Genomic DNA, 14,586 nt, shown 5'->3' with positions numbered 1-14,586 from the left:
AGTTGCCGAGAAAATTAAACGCGTCTATTCGTTTCTTGCAGTATGGAGATCAGTCTCTTTATGGCTGGATTCAGGGAGCGCGCTATTAGCGCTATTTGCTTGTTCTATCCTTGTTTTACACCTGATGAGCGATAAAGACAGAATGATGCAATAGCGCTAATAGCGCGCTCCTCAAATGCAGCCTATATCTTACTCCCTGGCTGTGACTATTTTGATGTAGACATTCTCTTATAATTTTTCATGAAAATTGAAATTCATTTCTTTCTTTGATTAATCGTGTATTTGCTTCTTTCATTATTCGCACTGTTTGTCTCTTAACCTTAACGCTTCTGTTTCCTGAACCTTTCGCTTTTCAACGCTTTTATTTTCAGACTCAAGTATTTTTTTCGGTATACTTCTTTTTATAAATGAAAAGTCGACATTTTGTACATAAAAGTCATTAACAACTATTATTTGCTGTAAAAAATGTAAATGAAGAAAAATCACTGGCTTCATTTACATTTTTTACAATTTTTTTTTATCACAGACAATTACTTTTTACTTTTTTCAAAAGTGTGTCACAACCGGCATACTTTAAGTTTATCACTGCCGTTCTAGGCATTCTTAAATAAAAAAACAGAAGCGTTAAGAGACAAGCAGTGCGAATAATCAAAGAGTAAATACGATTAGGGTAAGTCCGGTATATACGCCGCAGGAAAACTTAATTTATCTGCTACTATTTACTATGTTTAAGACAAATGAGTTATATCAATAAGAATTTTATACTGTCTACTACTATAAATAAATTAGGAATATGAAATATTTATTCTTTGTATTTAACAAAAAAAATTTTTAGAGACTCTTGCATTTTTGCCATATATCCCATAGGGGTGGGATAAATGATATTTATAGGTGGAATATACGCTTTACAAAAAATTACAAGTAATGTTTATAAATGAGGTAATAAAATGTTATAATAAGTTATAAAATGTGAAAAATTTATTAAGGTGTAAGAATGATAAATAAATTATAAAACTAAAAAATTTTTTTAAAAATATAGACGAATGATAGATGTATTAAAGGTTACCCTAGCGAAAAAAATTTCTATAAATAACTACAAAATTTTACTAGAAATAGAAATTTTTACATTTTTGTAAAAATATTTATTTTTTTGTAGAAATATCTACGAAATAGTACCACAAATTACAATGTTTTTAAATCAATAAATTATTGTAAGTAATATTTCATGAAAATCTACAATTTTATAGAAAATAGTACAAAAATCTACAAATTTTAAAAATTTGAATGACAACAAAATTTTAAAAAGTCAAAACATCTGCTTACTTGTAGAATACTACAATTATTTATAAATGACTATGGAAATCTACCACAATTTACGCATGTTCGCGCGCGTGAGTGAGGAAGGGATAGTGGGTGAGAGACCACTGATCCACCGAAACTTGAAGTAATACAATAGTTTATTTTAACAACCAAAAATTATGACGAAATTACAGAGTAACATAATTTAGAAATGTGTTTGGATTTAACCGAACTCGGAAACGCGGGCGTTTTAAATAAAATCTCTATCGACACTTTTTCGCTTGTCGTGTCGGATTACCCGCGCATGAATGAAAACTGACCATCGCAAATCGACCGATGACAGATCTTGACCCACTGACACACTGTTGACGAATGGCAACGCGCCGTAAGTTCTATGAGTTTTGTTGTCACTGAGCCGTAAATATCGGTTAATAAAGGCAGATTGCTATTAGGTATAACACTTGTCTTTATTCTCTTCCGCTGCGTTCGACACAAGAGACAGAGAAAAACTGAGTACACTGAGATACACGCTCGCGATTACCAAGTCGACGGCCTCGGAATCTGAGTATGACTAGAGGGCCGTGCGTTTGACCGATATACGCGAAGCGCGAAAACATATTTTAAATTACTCCAACAGGTTTTTATATACGAGACAAAGAACGCGCCAGAGATGATGAACGCTTAGCGAAGATCAAAATGGAATAGAGGCTTCTCGAACTGAAATACCGAAGATGCAGATAACCAGTTATCTTTGTAATTAGAGAATCGATCGTCGAAAAGACCGTGCCGGAGAATCAGAGTGACTCGACATCGTACGGAGAATAATTCTGAAGACGTGAGCGCGAAACAGATAAGCGGCGATCCGCTGGATAAATATCGTGTTACACTTTCGCCGTGACTCATGACACTGTCGATTAATTAAGAATAAGAATATTCAAGAACATTCGTAATCTCGGACATTCGCGATCTCGAACAACGTATCTTGAAACTATGGAACTTTGAATCCAAATTTTTTCCGCTAGGATAACCTTTAAGGGGATCCTATAGCCGGGTCTGTAATACCGACATTTGTTTTAACCTCAACTTGCGAAAACATTCGCTTTATATAAAAATTCTACAATGTATTGTTACAAAAAGACTGTGGCGTGGCCAGCGGATTACATCTAAAAATACGATACCGTTGTCAGAATTAGGTTTAGACTCTAAACAAAAAAATTATCTGTAAAAAATAATTATTGCAAACGTACACTAAAAGTGGGGCGCGTGCAAAAAAGCCATTTTTTGATAATTTTTTTCAGAAATACAATAATTATAAATAAAAATCGGTTTAATTCTATTTATTATCTATATATTAAAGTATAAAAAAAAATTTTTTATTAATTATTTATTGTCAAAATGGCGGCGCCAGAGCCATTGCTCCAAAGTGCCTTTTTGCGGAAGACGTCCAACAGGCGGAATCGAAGCTCCTATAATTTCTGAGCTGGAACAAAATTCAAAGATTTTTGAAAAATATATAAGTTTTTTTATAGAAGTACATGTGGGAATTGCAAAATATCATTTTTTGTAAGAACGGTGCATGTTGAAAAAAAGTGTTTTATTTTTTGCTAAAAAATTTCGCACAAAATTGTTTATAAAAAAAGTTTTGTTCAACTTATCGCAAAATCCACATGTACTTCTAAAGATAATGTTATTGTAAAGTTTCACTCAAGTCAATCGGATAAAAGGTGTTCGAGTTCTGATTCCGCCCGATTTTAAAAAAGCGATTTCGAGAAAAACGCGTTTAAAGTTTCAGTTACCATTCACAAATGTGAACGCGCCGGCAGACGGATTACGAAAAAGAGATAATAGAGATTTTTCCGAGCTTTAAAACCAAGCATAAAAGCATCGTTTAAGCAAAAAAAAATCGATTTTTTGAAAATTTTAGAGTGGCTTTACCCCTTAACGCATCTATCATACGTCTATTAGTCTATTTTCTTTTATAAACATTACTTGTAATTTTTTGTCAAGCGTATATTCCACCTATAAATATCACACATTTATTCCACCCTTATGGAATATATGGCAAAAATGCAAGGGTCTCTAAAAGTTTTTTTTGTTAAATACAAAGAATAAATATTTCATATTTCTAATTTTTTTTATAGTAGTATACAGTATAAAGTTCTTATTGATATAACTCATTTGTCTTAAACATAGTAAATAGTAGCAGATAAATTAAGTTTTCTTGCGGCGTATATACGGAGTTACTCTAATCGTATTTACTCCTTTGATTATTCGCACTGCTTGTCTCTTAACGCTTCTGTTTTTTTTATTTGAAAATGCCTAGAACGGCAGTGATAAACTTAAAGTGTGCCAGTTGTGACACACTTTTGAAAAAAGTAAAAAGTAGTTGTCTGTGATAAAAAAAACATTGTAAAAAATGTAAATAAAGCCAGTGATTTTTCTTCATTTACATTTTTTACAGCAAATAATAGTTGTTAATGACATTTTATGTACAAAATGTCGACTTTTCATTTATAAAAAGAAGTATACCGAAAAAAATACTTGAGTCTGAAAATAAAAGCGTTGAAAAGCGAAAGGTTCAGGAAACAGAAGCGTTAAGGTTAAGAGACAAACAGTGCGAATAATGAAAGAAGCAAATACACGATTAATCAAAGAAAGAAATGAATTTCAATTTTTATGAAAAATTATAAGAGAATGTCTACATCAAAATAGTCACGGCAAGCAGTCACGGCTAAAGTTGGCTTTCAGAATAAAACACTCAGCTCTTTGTTACAAACCTTAGAGAGTTAAGAACAAACAAATAGCGGATTTTGGAGACCGCACTTGCGCAGTACTCATCAGAGAAACAAATGACTACCAAAAAACAAAAGCTGGCATTACGTACTTTTAGCATACGCTAACAGTTTAGCAGTTATTATGCGTCGCAAATACACATTAATCAGTTTTCAAGAAATAACATGAAATAACAAAAGATTCTCATTAAGAGCTATTAAGCTCTTTTAAACTGTTTCATATGAGCAGGAAGCAAAATTCGCGTCTGAAGTTGACTTTCAGGATAAAACGCTCGGCTCTCTGTCGTAAACCTTAGAGAGTTGAAAACAAATGAATAGTGGATTTGGGAGATTGCCAAAGGTGACAAATAATCACGTTTTCTTTATCCTATTGATTTTATTTGCAGTACCTAGGTCTAGTTAAACCTGCATTTACTTTATTAAATAAATCTTGAGACGATAATTTCTAATGAAATTGGAGTACACTATTTCCAGATTTACAATATGGAAAAACTTACAAAAAACCCATTACGCATGATAACACAGAAACATTGAAAGAGATGCAAATGTGCTCTCTAGAAAAGTTAATATCTACCCCTTAATCGGAGGGTCCTTTATGTAATCTCGAGTTCTTAAAACTCTTAAAATTATTTTTGTTCTTCCCTTAAAAGGGATACCTCCTCTGAAGAAGAATATGTAGGGTAATCGGGATCGAGCTCAAGATCCTTAGCATACAAGTCTATCGCATTCACACTGAGCTACGAGACATTCCCCACAAATAATCACAGACTAAAATTAGTTTAATATAGTGTCAACCGTTTAGTCGAGTTCGATGTAGGTACGTGACTAAAGCGAGAGTGTGCTGTGAAAGTATGGTGCCGCGCCGCATACATGATTTTCTTCATTTTTCGCCATAAAGTACCTCCATAAAAAATTTGGAAAAAATATATGTTAATGCAGACAGTTTAAGATTCTTTTGGGGAAAAAAATTGGAAGTGTATCTCTGAAACATAACCTAAAAAAAATTGTTTGAAAAATTCAAATTTTTTAACTTGTATTTTTTGTCAGATTTTTTTTAATTTTTTCTTAAAATAGTCTTATTGATGTTCATAAGATATATTTTTTTACTAAAATTGGTTGAGTCGTTTTCGAAAAAAATCACTTTTTTTATTTTACTTTCCTTCTCCATAAATTATACAAAAATTTAATTTTTAGGTTGACACTTGCAGAATTTTTTAGTTAGATAGATGCCAATCTATGGGCGGTATTCATTGTGGCGATCTACGCCACTTATGGTACACGCCCGCGCGATAACTCTACGGTACCTATCTGTATTACCGGCGGCTACTTTGCATCAACGCCGCTAGGCGCCGTATCGCCTGTACCGTTTCGCGTACTTCAAAATCAATCACGACCTGTATATAAGGAGACCCCTTACGAGGCCAAACCAGATCTCCTTGGGCGCTCGGACTACGGTGGCTCCTAGCCGCCTACGAAAACCCAAATAGCGGGTGTACTCTTTTGAAGGAGTTTACCTCTCGAGGCGCTTGGTTGCCGTTCGGCAGTAGCGCTTGAACGCTTGTCGACTCCTAGGCGTACAGACGCCTCCGGCAGTAGCGCTTGGACGCTCGTCGACTTCCTCGGCGCACGGTCGCCCTCGGCAGTGACGCACAGTCGCCCGCCGACTACCACGGCGCACAGACACCCCCCAGACATAGTCACACAGCTCTCAAAGGTCGACAAATACGAGACTGTAAAAAGAGCACTTATTCAGCGTATGTCCGTCTCTCAGGAACAACGGACACGCCAACTCTTAGAACTCAAGGATTTAGGAGATCGCAAGTTATCTCAATTCCTACGACACCTTCGAACTTTAGCAGGTAAGAATGTACCCGACTCTCTTCTACGGACACTTTGGCTAGGACGACTTCCTACTCAAATGCAGATGGTTCTCGCTACCTGGACACAAAATCCGCTCAACAGCGTAGCCGAACAGGCCGATCGCATTCACGAGATGACTAACAAGACCGTCGCAACAGTTACGCCTGCGACTAAAGAGTCTTTAGAAGCAAAGATCGAGGCTCTGACCAAACAAATGGCCACACTCACTACACGCCTCTCAAGGGACAAGTCGAGGTAACGCGACAATGACAAAGGCCGAAATCAAAGTCGAAGTCGAAGCCATAGTCAGAGCCGCAACCACGGTAAAACCAAAGAAGAGAAAGACGATAGAAATAACAAGCACTGCTACTACCATAATCGATTTGATGAGAAACCAAAGAAGTGCACACAACCATGTACATATAAATCGGAAAAAGACCAGGGCAGTCACTTGTGGCGGCCAGTCGACCCGCTTCAAACCCTCGCCGCCTAATTGTTACGTACCAAGATACTAAGATACGATTCTTAATAGACACAGGATCGGACGTGAGTGTATACCCACGCTCTATAGTAGCGGGATACACCGCGCCAACATTCTACGAACTCTTTGCTGCAAATGGCTCAACAATCGCTACGTACGGCACGATTACACTTCAGCCGGAACTTGGGTTACGACGCGCATTTCCTTGGCGTTTTATCATCACCAAGTCACGCAGCCCATCATCGGAGCTGATTTCCTTGCCTATTACCATCTCCTTCCAGACTTACAGAAAGGTACTTTTCTTGATGGTAAAACGAACTTGCGCAAGAGAGCACATTAGAAAAAGGGGTTGTGGAATCAATCAGAGTGTTGGCTATTAAAGACAAATACCACAGAATCTTGGCAAAATTTCCTGATACCTTAAAGGCTACTGCCAAGAGACATACGGTAAAACACAACACGCTCCACCACATCAAAACTACGGATGGCCCACCAGTGGCATGCCGTCCTCGCCGTTTAGCCCCTGACAAACTCAAGGCGGCCAAGGCTGAATTCGATCTCTTGCTACAAGAAGGGATCATTCGAGTATCAAAGAGCCCATGGTCATCACTATTACATATGGTGCCAAAGAAAAGAGACTTTTGGAGATCTTGCGGAGATTACGGGGAGTTAACGCAAGAACAAAACCGGATCAATACCCGATCCCGCATATTGAAGACTTCTCGCAGAACTTACACGGAAAGAAGATCTTCTCAACAATTGATTTAGTGCAAGCATACAATCAGAGCATACAATCAGCGAGCATATCCGTTCACCTGGATGATATATTCCAAAAACAGCTATAACAATTGCCGTTCGGCTTACGCTATGTCGCACAGACATTCCAACGCTTCATTCACGAAATCACAAGCGACTTGGATTTTTGTTCTGCGTATATTGACGACATCCTCATTGCATCCGAGAACGAGGAACAGCACAAGAAGCATTTACGCATACTTTTCAAACGACTTCAGAAATACGGCATTTTACTCAATCCCTCGAAATGCGTTTTCGGAAAAAGGAAGGTTCTTTTCCTTGGCTACGAGGTTTCGGAGAACGACACTCAACCTCCGCCAGAAAGAATCGAAGCAATCAAGGAGTTCCTCAAACCAGAGAACATTCAGCAGCTCCAACAATTCCTGGGGACTCTCAATTTTTATCGCAGATTTATTCCCAAGGCCGCTAAGGACCAGGCAGTTTTAAATGGCTTACTCAGCGGTCCCAAAATCAAAAAGAAGGCTCCCATAACTTAGAACACAGAACTGGAAGCAGCCTTTGTAATATGTAAGGACAGTCTGTCTCGCGCAACTTTTTTGGCACATCCAAATCTAGAGACTATCGCCCAGGAACCAAAGCGACACGGCAAGATTAGTCACAGAAAGGTACGTCTGGCCACGCATTAAGGTCGACTGCCAAGAATGGGGAAGAGCATGTCTCGCGTGCCAAAAATCAAAAGTCCACAGGCACAACCGATCGCCTTTAGAACAATTCGTCGGCTCTACCATACGGTTCAAGCACATACACATGGACCTAGTTGGGCCTTTATTCATCTCTAAGGGCTATAGATACTGCTTTACAATCATAGACCGATTTACCAAATGGCCTGAAGCCATACCGGTGGCAGACATAGCCGCAGAAACAGTAGCCCAGAATCTTTTTACTCACTAGATTGCAAGATTCGGTACACCTACGCGGGTCACTACGGATCAGGGAAGGCAATTCGAGGCCGACCTGTTTCGTCAGCTTACTAGGCTAACAGGCCACCACGCGTATACACACAACAGCCTATCACCCCGCAGCCAACGGCATGGTCGAACATTTGCACCGACAAATTAAAACGGCCATCAAATGCCACGAAACAGAAGCTTGGACTGAAGTATTACCCGTCGTCATAATGGGCATCCAAGCAGCATTTAAGGAAGATCTCCACGCAACTCCTGCAGAACTTGTATACGGAGAAACCATGAGACTTCCGGAAGAGTTTCTACAAGAAACTACTCAAGCCAATGAAACGAGTGACTTCTTACTGAGACTCAGGAAGACGATGAGAAGCTTACGGCCACAACCAATCAAAAGACACAGGTCGCCTGCTATATTTCAGCACAAAAACCTGGCAAACACAACTCACATGTTCCTCAGGCACGATGCACCAACGCGGGCTCTGCAACCTACTTTTGACGGCCCTTACGAAGTCTTCAGCAAAGGCGAGAAAGTTTATAAGTTACGGATTAACGTCAGAACCGTCCACGTAACTATAAACCGCCTAAAGCTTGCCTACATCTTAGCAGTACAAGAACCAAACAACAAACCTCGTGAGACACTCCAGCCATCACAAGATACTCCAGCGAATGTTTCACCTACGGAAACCACAACTCGGAGTGGCAGAGTGTCACGAAAGACAGTACGATTTCAAATCTCGACTTTAAAACAACGAAGGGGGTAATGTGGCGATCTACGCCACTTATAGCACACGCCCGCGCGGTAACTCTACGGTATCTGTATTACCGGCAGCTACTTTGTATCAACGCCGCTAGGCGCTGTATCGCCTGTACCGTTTCGCGTACTTCAAATTCAACTACGACCTGTATATAAGGAGACCCCCTACGAGGCCAAACCAGATCTCCTTGGGCGCTAGCCGCCCACGAAAAACCAAATAGCGGGTGTACTATTTTAAAGAGGTTTAATTTAATTTAATAAAAATAAGATGCTTTTATGTAAGTATCAGACTTCTGGAACTGAGTAAGTAGAGAGAAGCACGCCTGTCAAACGCGTCAGTGTTTTTTCGAGCTTATCTGCCGTTCCTTCGCCGTGGGGCGACTTTGTTTCAAGTGGTTTGCATGCACAGATATGCAGGACTGACTGCAGATATAAATCGGCAGTGTAGGAGTCGAATAACAGACGAGTTCGGGGATTCTGTGTTGCTGCGACAATTTGGAGGTTACGTGATAAAAGCGGAAACAGGCACGGGGAAACCGGACTCGGAGTATCACGAAGGCATGTCGATAAAAAAAAGAGTGACTGGAGGCAAGAGGTGCTGAAGGGATAAAAAGCGAGAAAAGGACTTATTAAGACAAGGATGCCCGTTGAGCCCGAATCTATTCAATTTATACATCATGGATTTAGAGGAAGGAATGGAAAAAGGGCAAGCAGGAGGCCTTGTGATAGGGAAAGAATTTTAGGGAAAGAATAGGGAAGAAAATTTTGGTCAATATCATACGCAAATGACGTAGTGTTAATGGCGACGAGAGAGGCGGAATTGAAGGAAATGATACGAAGGTTCAAGAGGTATTTGGAAGGGAAAGGTTTAAGTTTGAGTCCGGAGAAATAAAAAATCATGGTATTCGAGAAAGCGAGGGAAAGAAGAAAGAAAAGGGAATAGAAGTGGGGAGAGAAAGAAATAGAGGAGGTTAAAGAAATAAAGTATCTGGGATATATATTACAGAAAAATGGGGGAGCGGAGAATCATATAAAAGATAGGATGAAGAAGGCTACAATAGCGATGAAGAGAACATGGAGCATAGGAGAGAAAATATTTAAAGAAGATTTTAGAAGAAAAATGAAAATGTTCGAGGCACTGGTAGAAAGCGTGGCATTATACGGAGCTGAAATATGGGGGTGGCTATACGAAAGCAGATTAGATGTAATAAAAAGAAAGTATGTTAAATGGATTTTTTAGGATTAGATAAAAAAAACCCCGAATTACATAGTATCAAAAGAAGCCAAAATTAAGGAAATGAAAATGAGGGCAATAAGGAGAGCTGTGAGGTATGAGGAGAAGGCGAGACAGTCAGAGAAGAAAATAGTTCAAGCATGTATAAAGGATCTAGAGAGGAGCAGACAAGGAAAGAAGAAAGTAATTGGGAAAAATAACAACATGCTAATTGTAAGTACGTTGCAAATAATGACACATATCTTGCTCGTCTTAATGAATATAACTTGTCTTAAGATTACCTAAAACAATGGGGCATTTCCATTAGTCTGTCTACTAATTTCGAAAGGCAAAAGCGAGAGGCTGACGCAACGTTTCAGCAACGTTTTAGGACGGCACACGAGATACGTCCGAGTAAGGTACACAGAGGAAACGCCGATCGTCGACTCTGAAAAATATGAGAACAACAGTGACATTAATTTGTGCCGATTCTCGCTCGATTCACTATTTACGAGAATTATGATAATAAACTTACCAATCTTCTCCGTTCTTTGCGAATGTAGAAGTGGAATGCATAAAAGGTAAAAGCGAGAGGCTGGCGCAACGTTTCAACGTTTTAAGACGACACACGAGATACGTCCGAGTAAAATACACAGAGGAAACGCCGATCGTCGACTTTGAAAAATATGAGAACAACAGTGACATTAATTTGTGCCGATTCTCGCTCAATTCACTATTTACGAGAATTATGATAATAAACTTACCAATATTTTCTGTTTTTTACGAATGTAGAAATAAACAAAAGGCAAAAACGAGAGGCTGACGCAACGTTTCAGGATGATACACGAGACACATCCATGTACACATCCATACCGCACAAGATGACCGCCGATCGTTGATTTCGAACACTTACATTAGAAAAAAATTCGGCAATAACTTGTGTCGCGATCAGTCGCGATGCTCGTGATTGCTGGTGATTGTCCGTTGTTGCCCGTTATGTACGGTACGTGACTTGGGTCACGTGACTGAGTTCAACTGACGCCATATTGAATTTTGGCTACGTAGTTCCATTTTCACGAGGGACCCAAACTAGATTGCGCTGAAACGCTAGACGAAAAAATATTACGGGAGAGTACGGACCCCCTGGCGGAGAGTCTCGTAAAGATATTAGAGGAAAAGGAGAAGGAGGAGAGATAAAGATAAAGATAAACGAGTCAAGATACAATAGTAACTATAAAGAGATTTTAACAGAGAAGTTACCAAAGTATTTACTAAGAAAGAAGAAGAAAAAGAATAGAATGTTGATAGCCAGTTACAGATGCGGGAGTGAGGTGAAAGGCAGCGAACATTGGAGAGGGGAAGAGGATAGAAGATGCAGAATATGCCAAAAAGAAGAGGAGAACATAGAACATATACTAAGAGAATGTGAAGCGACAAAAAGCGAGATACAGTTAAAAGAATTTTTCGGAGAGGAAAGAAAAGGACTAGAAATAATGAAATGGATAAGAAAGGTTAGAAAAGAGGCGGAGAAAAGGGAGGGGTTGAAGGGAGAAGAGTAGGAAGGGAAATGTAAGGACAGTCAGAATGTTGAGTTAGTTTGGAGTTAGTTAGGATGATATGAGGATGTATAATGTATATATATGTAAATGAGAGTTATATGTAAAATGTGTTATGCGTTTGTAAAATTATGTAAGGGTTGACGGAAGTTATCCTAAGCCGCAAAAAGCAAGGATTAAAATAAAAATTATATTAATTATTATTATTATATGTAAGTATCAAAGATTAAATCAATTTAGAAACAACCAAAACCCATGGTCGAAAAAGTCTTGACGATTAATCTGACCAAAACCAATGGTCGAATTGTCACGACATGGCATTAGCCAAACGTTGTCGAATATAAAAATAGAGTCTTTCTCGTTTATTAATTATTGGCGAAACAAATACATATACTTTCTATAATTAAAATTGTTAATTTTTTACCATGTTAAATAGATAAATTTTTTAAGCAGGCAAGTCAAGCGTAGACAGATAGCCCCATATGCGGGGCCCCCGATTTGGGGGGTATAATTTTATTGAATATGTCTACCTTGTCCGTCTTAAGGAAAGTCTTTCTTTTGTAGTTACGCACCATTATCTATTTATAAAAGAACAATCCGTCATTGAAGTGTGACACATTGTCTCATCAAAAATAGGACAGATACCCTGGCGGAAATATTTCTACAAAATTTAAAAAAAAAATAAAAATGTACTACAAAAAACTATAAAATATAATTGCCAGAATCTATTAAATTCTACATGAATTTAAGAAGTACTACAAAATCCTACATGAAAATGCTAGAATTGGAACACTTTTGTAAATTTTTGTATTTTTATAGTGCATCTTGATCTATAAATTTTTCGGTAAAACTACGCCAAACTACAACTAATACTGATATTCTACACATTTCTATATCTATTTGAGTACAGTAGACTATAAGGAAATACTAGAATTAAAACACTCTTTAATGAGGAAATTCACCCGACATAAAAAAAAGTAGAAACTTGTACATTGCTTCCTCATAGTTTTTAAGTGAGCAAGTAGAAACTTGCACATTGCTTCCTTATAGTTTTTAAGTGTGCAAGTAGAAACCTGCACATTGCTTCCTCTATGAGGAAGCCTGTTTTTGTATCCATAATTATTAGTAGATATTTATTAATTTGGCTTCCTCATAGAGAAAGCAATGCAGGTTTCTTGCACACTTAAAAACTATAAGGAAGCAATGTGCAAGTTTCTACTTGCTCACTTAAAAACTATGAGGAAGCAATGTACAAGTTTCTACTTGCACATTTAAAAACTATGAGGAAGCAATGTGCAAGTTTCTACTTGCACACTAAAAAACTATAAGGAAGCAATGTGCAAGTTTCTACTTGCACACTTAAAAACTATGAGGAAGCAATGTGCAAGTTTCTACTTGCACATTTTTTTATGGATAAAGTATCATTAAAGATAGATTGGTGTTGAATATTTGGTAATGATCTATGAAGGGGTTACCAATTTTTGCCTAAAAAGTGTACAAATCATACACGTAATCTTATATATAAGGTATCATTAAAGGGAGGTTGTTTTGAATTTGGCAAAGATTGGTGAAAGAGTTACCGATTTCTGCCTAAAAAATGTATAGGGTAGATTGAGGCAAATCGGATTACTAATTAGCACGATAAAATAGCTTGTTTAAAATAAAACACTAACAAAAATTGTCTTAGAACTTATATTAATCTAATTCGTCTCAATCTACCCTAAGTTATTTGATGGATAACCGATCCTCAAAACCGATCCTCAAAAAATTTAAATTCGACGTTTTCGAACATAAGCAACACATTGGCATCGAAAACTCAAAACAGCCCGTTATCTCATTTGCAAAAGTTATAGCAAACACGAACATTTCTAAAAAAAATTTTTTTTAAAAGAATCTCTTTACCGATCATCGCCAAATTCAATACCAACCTTCCTTGAACGATACTCTATCGATTAAAAAAAAAACAGCCCGATATCTCAATATTTGCGGAAGTTAGAGCAATTACGGACATTTTTTAAAAAATTCAAAATTTTTTTAAAAAAGAACCCCTTTACTGATTATCGCCAAATTCAATACCAACCTTCCTTGAATAATACTCTATCGATTAAAAAAAAACAGCCCGATATCTCAATATTTGCGGAAGTTAGAGCAACCACAACATCAAATGTGTACACACAAACACACACACACACACACACACACACACACACACACACACACACACTATTGGCAGAAAAAAACTAAAAAACCAATCTCTTCTCGTTGGTTTCTTCTACCCCTATTTCATATATAATTTTTTAAAATTTGGTTGACTAAACCCAACTTAAACGCAATTGAAGGTTTATATACAAAATTCACAAAAACAAAGCTTCCTCTATGAGAAAGCAAAATTATATTTATTTTGAAATTTTATTACTACTTTTTAACTAAATTTGTTTTTTAAGATGCAACCTATGATTATAAATATTTTCTCGTACTTGAAAAACACACTTACCTTGATGGGATTCGAACTCGAGACCTCGGGACCTCTGAATCGTGAGCCAACCGTCTTACGTGGTAGACTACTTCTTAATTTGATGTGCTATATATTGTCTACATGTGTCATAACCAGCGCAAATATATAATTTTCCAAAAATTCTTAAGAAACAAATTCAGTAAACTTTTGAATCGGATATACGAATATAATTTTTTCTTAATGTCGAGTGAATGTCAGAAACCAGTGCCGGCTCATTACAAAATAGGCCTATTGGGCCAACGTCGCGCCGCGCGATTACAAAAAGAAAAAAACTGCTTTATTCTAACTTATCTGTAAAATAAAAAGCGAGTCATTATAAAAAAAACCTTACCCAGCACCACATACACACATGTCTAAAACCGCATGTCCCGGGAAAAAAATCTCTTATTTATACA

At 37.6% G+C, this 14,586-nt stretch overlaps 1 protein-coding gene and 1 pseudogene across 6 annotated transcripts in view; both read left to right on the top strand.

Moving 5' to 3' along the window:
- The window catches only part of Shab (Shaker cognate b), a 651,715-nt gene that overhangs the window by 615,070 nt on the left and 22,059 nt on the right, over positions 1–14,586 (top strand). The window lies entirely within an intron of this gene.
- LOC139819537 (uncharacterized) lies at positions 9,093–12,760 on the top strand (annotated as a pseudogene).

Source organism: Temnothorax longispinosus, chromosome 9 (assembly GCF_030848805.1).
Source record: "Temnothorax longispinosus isolate EJ_2023e chromosome 9, Tlon_JGU_v1, whole genome shotgun sequence".
Taxonomy (NCBI): domain Eukaryota; kingdom Metazoa; phylum Arthropoda; class Insecta; order Hymenoptera; family Formicidae; genus Temnothorax; species Temnothorax longispinosus.
Note: the sequence above shows the minus strand (reverse complement) of the source record. Positions and strands in the feature narration are given on the sequence as shown.